General features: G+C 38.7%; 1 long non-coding RNA gene across 1 annotated transcript; it reads left to right on the plus strand.

Annotated features, from left to right (window-relative positions):
* Window positions 1-146: 146 nt before the first annotated feature.
* LOC117307471 lies at window positions 147-13,458 on the plus strand. The gene is made up of 2 exons (XR_004521105.1): window positions 147-331; window positions 13,299-13,458. It is a non-coding gene; the product is annotated as an uncharacterized LOC117307471 (long non-coding RNA).
* The last annotated feature ends 3,861 nt before the right edge of the window (window positions 13,459-17,319 follow it).

The following is a 17,319-nucleotide window of genomic DNA, read 5'->3' on the forward strand; positions in this document are numbered from 1 at the left end:
CTGGAGTATTGTTAAGGCAGGTTCGTGTGACTGTTAAACATGTGACTCCATCCACATGTACACTGCCAAACACAGACCCATAGCATTCACTATACCACTGTGTATAAGCTTGGACATTATGTGAGCAGAACTGCACACGTGAAGACTGTGTTTTGAATTCAGGGGATCTCGTATTAAACACGGCAGCTTTTTGCACATGTGTTTGTACATAGAAACCTACGGCAGCTGTTTAGTGAGCTCGGTGGTTGGTCTGGGGAAAAAGAGTTGACATTTTGTTTCTCTAAGATGTGGATTTGGACAAGATTTGTGGATGTTATTCCTAAAGGCCAGGGTAAGTTTCAAAGGACTGGATACTGGGTTCAAAATTCCTATGGGGAAAATAATTCATGCGAATCTGTGAATTTAGGTCTACACGCATGACGTATCAACTTGATAAAGTTTGATGCATAACATGTTTGAGATGGGAACCAGTGATAATTATGCGTTTTCAAATTTGTGTTCAAAATAGGAATGATTTGTATGTTCAGAATTTAACATTCAGATATGACGTTCAGAAAAATATTTTTTGTTGAAAACTTCACCAGCAATGAATGATGAATGTTTTTTTTTTATCCTGTTACTATTTGCTGTATTTGTTAATAGTTTTTGTGGGTTTGAAAAGTACATTAAAATTCTACAATGGTGGTGCAGTATGATAGATTGCCTGCCCCAGGCTAGTTGTGGCTGTGATTGGTAGTGTACTCATTGTGAAGTGGATTACAATGCCATATCATTATGATGATTGTAGTAACACAGCTCACAAGGCAAACAGTACAAGCCTAAGTAATAGAGCTTGGTAAACTTTCCTTATCCTGCCACCATTTTTTCACTCATTTTTACAAAAAGTTACAGAGTAGGGGATATCTCATTTGAGTAAAGTAGATAAAATTTTATTTCATTATGAATGAAAAAGTCGGGGCAGGATACGGTAACCTTTCCTTAGCTTTCTCACTCCGTTGTCATATTCCCTATCTCCCTTCAGAGTAATGAATTTGCATTCTCGTTGTACTTTGGGCCCAGACCTATAATAGTCCATCAAGCCTCTGTTTGAACTCCCTTAAAATCATTTAAATACGGCCTGGTCCAACCAAACCCCAGCCATGTCACTGACCCACAATGCTAATTAACAATGGTGTAACCCCCCCCCTCCTTCTCACCTCCCCCTTCACTCAGATTGCTTGAAAATGCACAAATGAATGGTTCAATACATTCAATAAAATCCCCCCTTACTTAATTATGTCTTTGCCCAACCCCCAAATGAAATTGCCTAGTTATGCCGCAACTTATTAACAGTCTTTAGTGAAAATGTTTGCAGTGTTTTGTTTTTTTCAAAAACGAAGAAATGAAGAATAACATCATAATAGTCTAAGAATAGGCGTAAACGGGTAATTAAAAGCTGAAAACCAGACTTTAAACAATAATCTTGGAGCTTGGCTTGAAAATAGGTCGCCATTCAAACATGTAGGCGACAATGTCTTCTAAGTAGCTGGACCCACAGGCTGGAACTCACTACCTCTCACCACTCAGACCATGGAGGTCGACTTACAACTAACTCTGCTTATCAATGTAAACTCTCAAGTCAAACCTCAGTTTCATCTTAAAGGCACTGTACACGTTTGGTAATTGTCAAAGACCAGTGATCTCACTTGGTGTATTCCATCATAAGCATAACATTAAAAGCTTGTGAAAATTTGGGCTCAATTGTTTATCGGAGTTGCGAGAAAATGATGAAAGAAAAAACACCCTTGTGGGACGAATATGTATGTATTCAGATAGGAATAAAATACTTATAGCTAGAAACTTTTAATATTTGAGTGAGAAATTACCTCTTTTTCTAAAACTACATTACTTCAGAGGGAGTAGTAGGTAGCTTACATTACATTTTCAATAAAGGACGCAAACAGCCGTAACATTTGACCTACGTCTATACCCAACCAAAATGGTCAACGTAAAGGTGATGATTAAATCAACATTAGTAGCCAGTATCTAAATTTCAAAACCAGACCAAATTTTTTGCCTTGTAGTACTTCCCCAAGAGACATTTTTACTGAAGAAAATTCAAATTGTGTCAACAAAATAATTTTTTTTTAAAGCCTTGTCTGTGCGTATGGTGATGATTACACATATAATGAATGGCCGTATTAAGGGTTAGCCACAGGAGTGTATTTATATCCACTGATTGGCTCCTAGGCATCCTCAAAAACTTAACCTCAGCCCGTTCCGAATTCAATTTCTCCGTATAAAGCCCACAGGCAGTGATTCTAGCGAAACCATGAACCACGTGCGGATGTGGGAAAAATATACATCAAAGTAGGATGGAGAGAACTGTCCAATCTGATGAATGTCATCAATTACTATGGTAATTCTCTCCTCTCTGCTGCATGGATGCTTATCCTTGTGACAATCCAAACATACAAGATAGCCTCTTAGGATCTCCAGCCTCTAAATGTGTATTAAAGGCAGTGGACACTATTGGTAATTACTCAAAATAATTATGAGCAAAAAACCTTAATTGGTAACAAGTAATGGGGAGAGGTTGGTAGTATAAACATTGTGAGAATTGGCTCCCTCTGAAGTAACGTAGTTTTCGAGAAATAAGTATTTTTCCACGAATTTGATTTAGAGACCTCAGATTTAGAACTTTAGGTCTCGAAATCAAGCATCTGAAAGCACACAACTTTGTGTGTCAAGGGTGTTTTTTCTTTCATTATTTTCTCGCAACTTCAATGACTGATTGAGCTCAAATTTTCACAGGTTTGTTATTTTTTATGCATAAGTTGAGATACAGCAAGTGAGAAGACTGGTCTTTGACAATTACCAATAGTGTGCAGTGTCTTTAAGAGAGAGGCCTTCAGCCACCAATAGGCACACCAGGATTGATAGCAATTCAACCACTAGTCAAAACAACGACCTAGTTCTTTTCTCATCCATGACTTTCTTCTTCTGGTTTTCTGTGTGTACCAAGACTTGTGTTTCACAACAACAGGGAGAGAACTGGGATGTTTTTCTACCTTGATGTTTCTTCTGGCATGTGGAGGCCAATCATTCAAAAGTTCTGGAGTACATGTAATGCAACCTTGATACGTTTCTGTGCGAATGAACAAAATTTGGACTTTTATAGTTTGGTTGGGTTTAGCAACAGTCTGTTTGTTGTAATATAAGTCAATTTTGCCATCAAGGCCAAATTGCTTAATGACAACATAAATATGCTTACCAGAATAAGGTTACCAGCCAAAATACAATATTACATGTACCATCTGTAACTGGTATCCTGCTCATTTTTACTTTAGCAGAAAACTGTTAAGCAACATTTTTTGTTTTAAAAGCAGCTCTATGAAATTGTTAAACGGATTCAAAATCTAATCAAACGAACAGAGGGTTCAGGAGAGAATATTCCTGTTTTTAATAATAAAACGATGCTACAGTAGAGTAGCTACAAGGCGTAGCAGGTGGCAATACGCTAAACTGACGCTAGTCCTTCTCTTTAAATCCTAATGAGAATGTACCAGGCTTCCTACCCACGGTGTCCTAACTACAGACATGGCATATGTTTGGCAGCTTGTCCTCCGTCACACATGGCCTCACACTGTGTTAAATGTGCTTAATAATGAAGGCAGGCATAATACACCACATGTATTTTGCAAAACGAGATCCCCTAATTGCATTTCAAGCATTTGAAATCAATTGAAGAGCAAGAGGCGATCGAGCCACTATGAGTTTCTGAACAAAGCACGACGTAACTTACTCCGAACACAAGAGGAATTCGCTAAATGTAAAGAGAAAGGCTCATGTTTTTTTTCTGGAGAGTTCATTTTTACCTACTCTTCATCGGAAATGGGTCAAAATTTAATGTCAGTCTGTTGCCTGTTTATAAGGCTTCTTTAAAACATTTTTTTAAAGGAATAGCGAAACGTCTGAGGTATTTATGAATCAGCAATAAGCAGCAGTTTCTGATGCTGCAACAAACTGTAGTGTCCTTAAATGAAGAACATTAGTCCAAGAACGACTGCAGGTATAATGAAGTACATGTTTAAGTCAATAATTGAGCTAATGACTGTTGTAATGATGATATTATGTCAGCATGTTGGGGGATCCAACCTGCCATTAACAACGGGTCAAGCTAAAATTACCAAACGTTAAAGGCAATTAGTGCACTTCACAGAAGAAGCTGCCATGATAAAGCAACTACAGATTTTTCTGTGGGTCGACGCTAACTGAAATTTTGAAGCCAACCTCTCTGCAGGCAAATTCCCCCCCTTACAGTGCCTCATTCCTTCATGGATATTAAGATGTGAGTATTAAGTTATAAGGTCTCAAACAGATTCCTGTGTCTTGCTTCGGGGGATTTTGGTTGGGCACTGCAAACCCGACAACCAACCAAATACTTATTTTGTTTCAGACTCTAAAATTGATTTTCAGTTTCAGAGAATTATTCAAACAATTTGTTCTCTCTCTTGTTTCGGAGGGAGAGTCGAAATAACTAGTTTGTGGTTCAACAGTGTGAAACGTCTCGTCCATAGAGAAGTGGTGGTTCTTAAAAGAGTCAGCAGGCGTGTTATTTATAAGAATTTTTCATGACTTCAGGTTTTTTTCCCAGAGCTGAAAGACTTGGCCCAATTGTTATGACTCAAACTTCACATATTGAATTGAAATTACGTAGAGAACCTGTGAACCTCTACAGTTTAACATTTCAAATTCTATTGACCAAACAGATACGAGTGTAGGTTCGAGTCCAGGTCGCGTCCTTAAGCATGACACTTAGCCATTATTGCTTCGTCCTCCGGTTGGGTTGTAAAGCCATTGTTTCTGTGTGTTTTGTAATGCGCTTATCTGAAAGAGAAGAGGCTCGCCCCGGTGTTCCTGGTTTGATTGGCTGCATATTGCGCCACAGCACCTTATGAACCATAACATGGTGGTATGTAAAGGAATTTCTCTCATACTTCAGAACAGAGCTCCACAATAGCTTGCAGGGAAATACTGAATGTTTGAGCTCATTGAGCATCACTGAGTGAGCGCTATATAAGAAGCCACTATTATTATCGATCTCAACAAAAAGAGGAAACTCTTTTCAATTTTCAGGATTTGTCATTTCCCTACAATATCCTTGAGTCAGTGGTGAGTGAATTAAGGCAGGGTTTTGTTGAGAAAAAGTGCAAATATTTTTGGGGGTGTAAGACAATTATGTTGAACACAGCCTTGCAACGATGGGCAGCGAGCCCTACTAAAACCTCTCATCACTACCCACTGGCAGTGATGGACTGAAAATGTAGATTGGCTCACAAAAGTGACTGCTTGATGGCGCGCACGCTTATTAAAAACTTCCAAGCAGTTGTATGGCGCTTATATGGCACTTGGTATGCACGTGTCAAAATGCAAATATTTTCATGCGATCCTACTTCAAACGAATCATGTTTTTACTCGGTGACTCTTAACTGCATAAAGTTAAACATGGCACAAGATCAAAAGAATAAGGGGGACCATTTGCTTTATGACTTGATGCCTTTTTTCTTTAGCTTCCATACTTGACGACACATTATAGTGGATCAGCCACAGGCCTAGTTAAAATGTGCCATTATTTGTACATTTGAATTTACAAGTTCCGGGGGTTTATGAGTAACAAGGCATGCGGTGGGATCAATCACCCCTTGGAACGAGGTTGTGTTGGATCGGAGCCATTGGATTTATAAAACATTTAGTCGGATAACGGATTCCATTTTGAAGCAGGAATCTTGGTGTTTGTACAGTGTACATGCTGTTTGAATGAAAAAGTGTGTCAACACAAGTACATGATTTTCAAAATTCCTATATTTAGTGTAAGGAAAAATTTCTAAATGATCTCACTCCCATGCCTTTAAGATAGCATCTCACTTCGCAGATCGTCATGACAGAGTCTACACTCAGCCACAGATCCTACACACTTTGTTTTTAATGTTGCTTTGAAGTATGTACAATACAACCTTTTACTTGCCTGAGGTTTCAACCTTAGCAGAGTCTTTCTCAAAGGTTTTTGAAAAGAGACATTGTAAAACCTCTGGATTAATTGTACATCCGTGTACTACAGCTTTTCCATGTATTGTATTTATACATGTATTATGTAGCCATTCCATTCATTAGTTACTCTCTGCTGGAATTACAATATAAAAAAACCATATAAATACATCCATACCAGTAACACAATGTTAGTTTTTCACTGTGCGGAGTGATCAATCACATTTGTCTGATTAGGCGATTAAGCGATAGACGTTAGTATGCAAATCTTAACCCCATGGGGAAAGAAACCATTGAAATATCCTTTTTTTTTCCCAAACCTCTCTCTTTTATTTTTTTCGGAATTACATTGTCAATCTCAGAGGTCATAGCTCCTTGTCTTTAGATGAAAATGCATGCCGCGTTTTTTTTTGTTCCTGTCAGATATTACACGATTTATTTTGGACGTGACTTTTAGCAGTCAGTGTTCAGAGTTCAGGAAACCTTTTTGTTAGAGCTGTCAGTGGAAGTTCAAACAATTTATTGAGGAATTATCTCGTGGTGGTGTGTGGAATTCTCGAGGGAAACTCAATTGAATATTCAGGTGTTTGATAAAAAATTCATGTTCTTTTCGTTGTTGGGGAAGTGAGTTTGTTTTGTTTTTTTCCTTTCAGAAGAATTGTTAGACATGAGCCGCTATGCTTTAGTGTCTTAGTATGTTTGTATAGACCCTTTGCATGTGTCGTCATAGGCTCAAAAAGTGCCCTCACTGGGGTCAAAAAGCGCCCTCACTGGGGTCAAAAAGCGCCCTCACTGGGGTCAAAAAGCGCCCTCACTGGGGTCAAAAAGCGCCCTCATTCGGGTCAAAAAGCGCCCTCATTCGGGTCAAAGGAAGCAGACAATTGGACAAAAGCTGTTCTTTGTGCCTAAAAATGTGAGCATGAGCTCAGCGTCCCTGTAGTGCTTCATGTTATTCAAGGAGTCTACTGCTTAAACAGGCTAACGCAATTAAGTAGGTCAGACTTGCAATGTTGTTTAGCAAAACTATTTATACATTATTTGTGGGATGTTGCTTTTTTAGACCTCAAAGTTGCAAAAAATTACGTATCATCGGTGATTATGTAATGTGGCTTTTCTAGAATATTTATGAAAAGCACCAGAAAAGGGTACTCAAAACTATGTGGGTTTTTTTTTACTATTAAAATAAAATCTGTTTTTATCTTGTGTGAACTTAAATTCCTTCTTAATTGAAATTTTTTTTAATGAGTTTCAGTAAACGTCACTTTTTCAAACTAGTATTTACGAATTAAGAAACATGTCAATAAAGGATGAATAATTGAGCGTGAATCTGTTTTTGAACAAGTTTCTATGAAAAGTTGACTTCATGGGATGCACCGATATCATACTCGTCTATGGCAGTCGCTGGTACCCATCACTGTTGCTGTAGGCATTTGTGCATGCAAATGACATCGGTGCTCATCCTCCCCACCTGCCAGGCATCACCTCTTTGCCTTTTGAATCAGGTACTTGAGCCGAGCAAAAACATTTGTCAAACCACTCATCTTACCATGTGCTGTAACTCTGATTGGTTCTTGTGAAGGAAAAACCTCCGGGGTTATACAGTCGCATACGTCCTCTTGCCCTTTTCTCAAACAGCTCACAAGTAAATTTGAACAATACACGGGCCATGATACACTGTATAGCATTAACTCTTGCTTATGTTACTATATGCTCCAAACGTTTTACTCTTAAATGCTAATGGCGCTGCAGTTTTTGGCGCTGCAGTTTTTTCCTCGCAGTTTTGTACATGAGTTTTCTATCTGACCACACCCGATTCTTAGAAGCAACATGGCCATCGGTTGTTGAATTAATTACATTTAAAAAAAAAAGATCCTTAAGGAGTCTAACAAAATCCAACAGCATATGGTAGGAGCGTAACTGAATACCTAAGCTTTGGACTAAAGACCAGCATGCTAGTGGATCACAGTTGGATGGATTCCAATGCAGTACAAATTTTAAAACTGGGAGATCATTTTTGGGGGTAGTTTTACCTTAATTATTTGTTAGATCATATTTCAGCCATTAAAAAACATAAAATATAAAGACATACATGTATGAAAATATAAAAAGATTATACATTTAAGAAATACAGATCGATAAGAAATGTTTTAAAAATCTAACCATCGGTAAAAATGCGGATAACTTCAGTAGTTGAGTGAAGATAAATGACTGACGAACAAAACAAGAGAGAAATAGCCAACAGACAAATCAAGAGTCATACAAACTAGCAAGAAATAGACAGATGAGATAGGACCTTGGTAAATAAGACAGTTAAGACACACACCTTAAACAAATACCGGTCTGAAGGATTGCCCTAGAAGCTAAAAGCTCATCTTCATGCTCTCTCCCAACTGCATAAAGTAATTGTGTAAACAGCAACAAAATATTTTCATTGTGCATATGTTTTCATTGTCTTTAAAAGGACAGCATCTTGTTAAAGGTCTGGTAAAAAAACTTGTCTAAATATCAATATATCTGTGCAAAAGTAAAAATCTAAAGCCAGAATCATATTTTATTTATTTATTTGTTTGTCTTGTTCAAGACATTTACACACGGAATACAAGTTGAGCAGGGGCTGTCAATGGTATACTAACCTATAAAAACTGTCATCAAAAGATGTGTTCAACCAGACACCTGCCAACGATAAAAGTGTCATTAAATAACTTTAGCATTACACACTGAAGGCTTTTAAAATAAAAAATATAAGAATAAAAGCAAACCCAAAACCTGGCAAAAAACAGCACCCCATAAATCACCATCAACTTTTCTACATTTATATTTTGGTGGAAATTTCAAAAAAATGTCCTATGTAGGCCTAATTAACTTTTAAAATTACTGTCAGCTGCAGTTTTTGGGTCAGTCGAGTTGGGACAAAATAAGCTGAACTTTGTTCAAAGCCTATCCATATCTCCAAATTGGCCAATACTCCCAAGACAAACATCCTGAATCTCAACATAGTGATCACCCCATACCAATTACGGTCACTCCTCCCCCGATGCTGTCTTCCTTCTCAGCCAAAATCTCATTATTTTTTTATAACCAATTGCCCGCGGGAAGTTCACAATTTTCCCCCTTTTAAGAAATCACAGGGTCCTGACCACTCCCGCCCTGTTCTTGCCCCCTTCTCGTAGCGCTAAACCCACAGTGGATGTGTGTCATCTGATATCCTTGCACACTCTTCATCTTTAATCCGATCTGCACTGCATCACAAGCTCAGTAATAAAATACCTGCAGTTGCAAATTGATGGGACGCCAACGAATAAAAGAGAGAAGAAAAAGACAATTTAGCAGTATGGTTTTTCAAAAATATCTACAACCACGCCATTTGTCGGGTCCGTAAATCGCATGCGTATTCATGTATGGTGCTTTTGGGAGCTGAGGGATTAGATGTTAGACTTGGGTTTTGAATCTACGGAGGAAACAATGTGCCTAAAGAAAGAGGGGATGAAGTGGAGACTTGAGCAGCCTCATGGGAGATTCTCTTAAGATCTTTAGGGGACATTCAGATAAACGTGACCCTCATCAGAAATGGCAGGGACATTTGCTTTGCACGTATTTTACTGAAAACAACACTTTGCAGAACAAAATCTCACAAACTGACTCCACTGATTAGTGGAAGCCCATAGGAATTATGGTTATCTTATAAAAAATAGCAAAAGACAAAAAGAGAGCTCTGAATAGGGGCCTGTTTAAGAATTTGTTTAGGAGCTAAAGTGCACCCCCAACCTAAAAGTTTCATCGCTGAAGAAATTGTCGGGTAGACAAACTACACTTGTCAAAAAGGGAATTAAGGGTGATTAAAGGGTTTAACGATTCATGAAGGGGACTACTAAAGATTAAATAAAGATTAGTTTAAGCTCATGAAATGGGCTCGCTCATAATAGGATATCGTCAGGATATCTTTAACATGAGTAATAATGAACTTGGGTACTTTTTCAAATCTTTGTATTTGGACGGAGGCCTTAAACTAAGCTCTAACATTACACTTATTAAAATGGAAACCATTTTTATTTTAAAAGGAATATGAGTTTTCATAGCTCTGTCTAGCATCAGAGAAGAAGTGATACAGTATCCAAAAATTCCATGCTCAAAACAAGCATTTTTTGCAGGTGAGTAAGGAAGTTTTGCTTTTGCACACTTACCCTTTCACAGTATTTTTGACTGCGAGAAGGCGTGTGCGAACCAAATTTATCTAATGTGAGAAAAAGTAAAATTAAATGTTTTCGATCATTGTAAGTACTATTATTTATTTGGCTATTTATACACACAAATAACAGGCAATTTAAAACTGTTATAATGATGCTAAGAACTTTGCTGTTGAAAACACCCTCATGAAGTAAAAAAAAAAAAAAAAAAAAAAAAATACAATAAATTGGCAAATTCTACAGAAATCTTCAAAAGTTCTGGTTTACCTTGTTGACCCAATTCCCCTGACATGGTCATGACAATAGTCTTGATTGTACAATTTTGGAATTCAATATCTACTAAAAAAGAGCTTTCCGAGTCCATGTCACTTTAAGTTGATGACAAATTAATGTTCACATCAAATTGTAACAAATTTTGAAGGTAGCTTTTCTCTCCACACAAGTGCCTTCAAAAACTAAATCATTTCCTGCTTTATCTGTGCAACTTGTAATATACAAATGGACTGCTAATTCTAAATAGTTGATAAAGCAAGGGCACACCTATTTCCTTCAGATACCACAAACCAGTGCTCAGTATTAAGGAAATAAAACCTAGTTAAGAAACAATATGCACAAATGCAGTGTATGTGACACGCCTCCACGGTCCATAATGTTGTGCACATAATCCAATCTTGTACCAAGATGGCATTCATATACCCTGCTTTTACCCATGCAATCATTGATGCGCAACACGCGAGGTCACATTATCTGAAGAGACAGTGATTGAAATGACCTTTGTCTTTCTTATGAAGGCCCCCCCCCCCTCTCTCCTTCGATGTTTTGACAACACGAATCCACTCTGCTGATTGGTCCCCGAGCTGTGAAAATGCAGTTTCTCATCGGTTTAAAGGTCTGAAATAGAGTCAATAGGGGAGCTGTGCACAGGTAATAAAACCTGTCGTTTACTAGACTAGGTACACAATGCTCTTGACCCAAATGTTTTATCTCTTCTCCATAGCGAGCCGAATGGTAATTTTCCTGATGATAACGCTTAGACATGTACAAATATGTGGTGGCAGGTTGTTTTGAAATGCTGCGTGAGGGTGTGAGAGGGATGTACTGTGTGTGTCGGAGGAGTAATGTCTTAATGCAGGGTCTTTCCGTTTGGTCGAGGAAACTGCCACCAGCCATTATGGATGGAATTAATTTCAGTAGGCACTGAGGGAGTTTATTGGGATACCTCCGAGGGAAGGATATTGCCCGTGGTTTTTTGTTTAGCTCGTGTAGGATAGGATGAATCTTGATGCATGTATCCACGCTGCGCGGTGCGGGACAATTTGAAGATGGGAGAGATTGCGTGCCAGAGGAGGCTGGTGAAATCAAAGACGAGACCCAGTCAATAATTGACAGGATGAATCTTTTTTAAAGTTTATCTTGACGTTCGCATTCACGCTGGAGAATAGGTGACAAACTTGGGTTAAGATTTTAATCATAATAACTTAACAGGTACTTTGTCGGTATGTGTATCTATTACATTAAACAGGTTTGAATCAACATATTGCACAGATCATCAAATGTCTTTGATGCCATTGGCTTTCATCCTGTGTTTAGTCTTTAAAAGCACAGGTTGAAAGAAATGTTTCTCATAGAAGCTCCCCTATTTCAGGAGAACATCACAGTACCTCTTCTAGGCAGCAAATATCAAAGCCTAATTCATGGACAGGGCTTAAATTAAGAAGAAAACAAGTCTTGTAGCTCAATATTTCCACTGCACAGACTTTTACATAGAAACATATTTTTCTGGACTATACATATAATAACGAGGTTTTATAGAGTGAGCTTGCAGATTAAAGAATTTTCTTAAAGTCTGAGACGACCTTGTCTTTGTACAATTATTCAACTTTTCTTGCATAAATAACCTTTAAAAAAAAAACAGTCCTATGAGCCTCTGGTAATCAGTGGAGTCAGTTTTTATGAAGTGGGCATGGCTTACACTGTTATTACGCCCTCTTAGAAACAGGCTAGCCTAAGACACTAAGGGTTGTTTTAAGGATTTGTTAAAATAGATTTCACTCTTTAAAATAGACCACACCCTGAAGTAGTTTTATATTACCATGCAAAAGTGGTCCTTGCCCTTTTATTATCTTTGTATTGCCTCATGCTGAAACTAGTGTGTGTGGTATATGAGCTTGTTGCCCTTGGTTGTCATGCCAACCAGATATGATTTGATATTTACTGAAGGTCAGTTTAACAAAGCGTGTAAGAACGGATCAAGCCGTAGTAATTTGGTCTTTTTCTGTCCTAATTGTCACACTAGTACCAAATTAGCATAAAATGAAATGTATATTTTGGCTGGTTCATGTTTGACAAGAAAGTATGCGATGTGCTTGTTGGTTTTTCCTTTTTAAAAAGCGATTGGCTAATTTGTTTGATGTATTTGATTGATTTGGCTTCTTGTTATTTATATACAATTATACAATTGAAATTGCCTGGGAACATTGTTTTTTTATTACAATGTACTCTTTGCTCTTTTATTTGTGCTGACTTTTTATAAAAAATGCACACAATAAATGTGGTTTATTATTATTATATTTTGAGCCAGAACTTTTTCAAACATGTTTTAAATTCTCATTTTGATTCAATGGTTCCTGCCCCTATGCTCTTCCTAATGAAATGATCTGGGTTCTCTTAAGTGCATTTCATATTATATTTTAAAAGAAATATGGGGCTAAATAAAAAAACACTTCTGATGGACAAAGAAAAACATGTGGAATGTGTGAGTTTATTTTCTTGATTTTGTAAAGACATTCAGCAAGAAGTGCAGGTTGCCTTTCCTGAACAATCCAAGTTTTTTTCTGCACAATTACCACAGACTACAAACAGTACACTGGTCTGTATTACTTGCAGATTATGTTAAGGGAGATGCGTTGAAGAAACATCATCATGAATAAACAAGGCCTTATCATCACATTTAACCAACAGCGCTGAAAGACTCTCACAATTCAATTATCAACGCAATTGTGAGGACCCGAATGTGTGGCAACAAAAGCTCTGCGTAATTGCGCCAAAATTATAATCAAGTTGTCTTTTGTATTGTCACTTCGGCAGCACTTCACAAAACGGACGCCACGTCACGAGGTCCGTCACCCAGAGGGGCGATGCTCCCGCCAGCAAAGGTCACTCGGAGAAGGTGTCGGGGAAAACCTTGCAGAGGCAAGGCAAGTCGCGTCAGTCACACGTCCAAGATGAGGAGAGATACGAACGGCAGGTGAGTATGTGATGAGGCTGATTAGCGGTCATCAAAAATTCACGACGCTTTGCCACATAATCCCAAAACGCAGAGTCTCTTTTGATTTCACAGCATCTGTTATTACCCGTATTGTTTAGTTATTATTTTGTTAGGTGGTTATCTGTTTGGAGGGGGGGGCAATTTTTTTTTGGGGGGGGGCGGGGGCTGTGGGGTTGGGGCAAGGGCCAGGGGGGCGCGAGAATAACTTGCCCAGATTTAGTGATTGCTAACACTATTTTATGCTTGTGTAAGTGTTTTTGTTGTCATTGTTTGTCTGTTTTTGTAACATTAAATCCATCGCAAAGACTTACAAGACACGTCTCTTTTTTAAAACAGATTCTTATTATTTTCTTTTCAGTAATTGAGATTGAAAAACCAACAATCCTTGCTTTTATGTTAAAAAGAAAGCCGTCAAGTTATTTTATAAAGCTTAAAGATAATAGCTTTAATAACCTTCAGTTGTCATCTATTTGCCCTGTGCCACAATTAAGGCCACTCCTCTCACTCACATAGGGTTTACATAGCCTTGTAAATACATCGATATTTAAAGAAATACGTTGCCTTGGATCGGTCGAGTCGGTCTATAAAAAGCGTTTGAAATTGTTTGTTATGAAATGCATATGGTTAGAAAGATGTTTTAAAAGTAGAATATTATGATCCACACAAGTATCACTCAAAATTGCATGGCTTCCTTTTACGTCGCGAACTAACACGGTCGGCCATTTATGGGAGTCAAATATTTGACTCCCATAAATGGCCAACCGTGTTAGTCGACGAGGTAAAAAGAAAACCATGCAATTTCGAGGCATATTTGTGTATATCATTGTATTCTACTTTTACAACAGCTTTCTACCCATATTCATTTTACAACAAACGGTTACAGAATGCTTTTCAAAGACCAACCCGACCGATCCAAGGCAACGTGTTCCTTTAATACTTAGAATCAGTGGATACTTATGATTACACTCACATTACAATTAACGAAGTGTGACTTTTTCCTGGCAAATTCCTTCTGGTATGAATGGGATGCAAAGTGCCATGTCCAGCTATTTTGTTTCTGTGCGGTAAATGCCCACAGGCTTCTGATTGAAATGACCCACACTGTATGATAATATCTGAACACAAAAGTGAACCCCCCCCCTCCCAAATCAGGCACTTCTTGGAAATGGTGTTTCTCACAAATAGAGAGATGATCGTAATCATTATGCCATAATATCAGTGTATCACATGAGGAATATATTCTCATTGACTCTTATTGACTCACATTGACTCTCAAAATGATGCAAATAAGAGAATTGCGATGATGGTGAAAAGATATCTTACTTGTTTAAGTCATCCAGGGTCAATATGAGAGGTGTACAGATGATGAAACAATGGAAATGCAGGATGGGCCAATGAGAAACCTCCTTTTGATCTCTTGTCCAGGGTGCCCATCTCAAGTGACGTCAGGGGAATCAGGTGTATTGGGTCAATTCAAAAAATTTAACATAAACCATTTAAGTTGGTTCTACAAAGCACCTGCCTAAGCACCAGACTATAGAAGTCGTTAGCCTCGTTTTTAGTCTCATAAAGATCTGTATATGTCAGGAAGATGGTAGTTTAAAGGAAGATGGGATGGAAAAGGTCTGTCACGTTGCAAACGCTGCATCCCTTTAAAAGGAAACACCTGAATTTCATTCCATTTGGCAGACATTTGATGAAAAAACCAAGATGGCGGCTGTAGGAGAAAAGCATTCTGTGAAATTCTAGGGCTCAATATTTTCCAGTTGGTCTGGTGCACTACTTTCACTAAGAGCTTTCCAAGACACTTTAACATGATTCGGTTAAATTGTTCTACCACTTAAGTTGCCTTGGCCTGTCAATTATTTAATCCCATTCAGGCTAACTGGAGTGAGCATTCATACATGCCGTTAAGGATCTTATATACATGGCATTTGTTTCCAAGCATAAAATCGAGGGATCGCTGTGGTTGGCTAAACACAATGAAGTGTTTATCTCAACGTTGGACATATTGTATCATCCATGGTCTCGTACTATCACATAATGACATGAGCCCGGAGCTGGACTCTGATCAATATATCAATCCCCCCCTTTGCGGTGCCCGTCCTCCTGTCCATGAGAAAGAACAAAGCCCTGTGAATGCAGACGTCAATAGCGAATGCAGACCCAACTCAAAGTGCTAAAGAAGAAGAGAGAGAGAGGGGGAAAAAAGTGTAATGGTTCACATGGAGGTTTGCGTTTTAATCTCCTATGAGGCCGGGGAGTATGAAAGAGCGTATTACTTCCAGACCCGTGAGTCCATTGTTGTCGCTCGGCAGGGACAAAACAGAACGCTGCACGTCATGGTGTTTAGTAACTAGTTACCACAATCCAATGTGGCCACAAGTTCAATCGGGGCCTTACAGACTTCACTTAGAGTTGTAAATTCAACACCAAAAAGCACTTGCCTGCAGACTTGTGACCTTAGGTACAACAAGAACTGTAAACTTGTGAGTATATGTTTTATAGCTTCTTTTCTTTAAGGCTCAACCACTTTCAATTCAAAACTCAACGCAAAGAAAAAACTTTATCAGCGACAGTTTTTCGATTCTGGAAGGAGGTGCAGTTTCATCAATACAAAAATCGTTGGCACTCCTGGGAACCAGTACAGATGGTTCCAGATAACTCACGCATGTAAAACAACATCCAAGGACGGGCGGACACCAGCTGGATTTAATAATACCAACTCATTGTACATTGTGTAGTTAGTGTAGCAGCTGCTTAGATGGTGAGGTTACACGTGCATCTAATGTCCCATTCTTAATCCAGGCGTTTTTGTAAAGAAAACCAGTAAATCTCTTCACTGAGAGGTAACAGTTAAATGCAAATGATCTTCCCCCCAGACATCCTTGCCAGAGTTCACAAAATGAGGATGAACTGTAATATAAGAGGCTGTCTTGTAAAGGTATCTTGATGAGGCAGGATGGGGAGATGAGATGAGATTGTTTCTTAATTGAAGAGACAAAAGATTCCTCTCATTATTGTATAACGGCCTCGCTACCTTCGGTCATTAACCCCTAGTAACAGCCTCGTTACCATGGGCAGCGTGCTGTATCCATACCTCTCAAAACTAAACCCTGTTAAGAATGTGCTGAAAAACAACGCTGATTGCCTCACAAAAGTGACTGCTTTGCAGCAGCCTCGTTACCATGGGCAGCGTGCTGCATCCATACCTCTCATAACTAAACCCTGTTAAGAATGTGCTGAAAAACAATGCTGATTGGCTCTCAAAAGTGACTGCTTTGCAGCAGCCTCGTTACCATGGGCAGCGTGCTGCATCCATACCTCTCATAACTAAACCCTGTAAAGAATGTGCTGAAAAACAATGCTGATTGCCTCACAAAAGTGACTGCTTTGCAGCAGCCTCGTTACCATGGGCAGCGTGCTGCATCCATACCTCTCATAACTAAACGCTGTTAAGAATGTGCTGAAAAACAACGCTGATTGCCTCACAAAAGTGACTGCTTTGCAGCAGCCTCCCTACCACAGGTAGCGTGCTGCATCCATACCTCTCATAACTAAACCCTGTTAAGAATGTGCTGAAAAACAATGCTGATTGGCTGCCAAAAGTGACTGCTTTGCACCAGCCTCCCTACCACAGGTAGCGTGCTGCATCGATACCTCTCATAACTAAACCCTGTTAAGAATGTGCTGAAAAACAATGCTGATTGCCTCACAAAAGTGACTGCTTTGCAGCAGCCTCCCTACCACAGGTAGCGTGCTGCATCCATACCTCTCATAACTAAACCCTGTTAAAACTTGTAAAAAAAACAATTGTCCAAAAAAAGGGAATCACGGTTT

Source organism: Asterias rubens, chromosome 2, assembly GCF_902459465.1.
Source record: "Asterias rubens chromosome 2, eAstRub1.3, whole genome shotgun sequence".
Taxonomy (NCBI): domain Eukaryota; kingdom Metazoa; phylum Echinodermata; class Asteroidea; order Forcipulatida; family Asteriidae; genus Asterias; species Asterias rubens.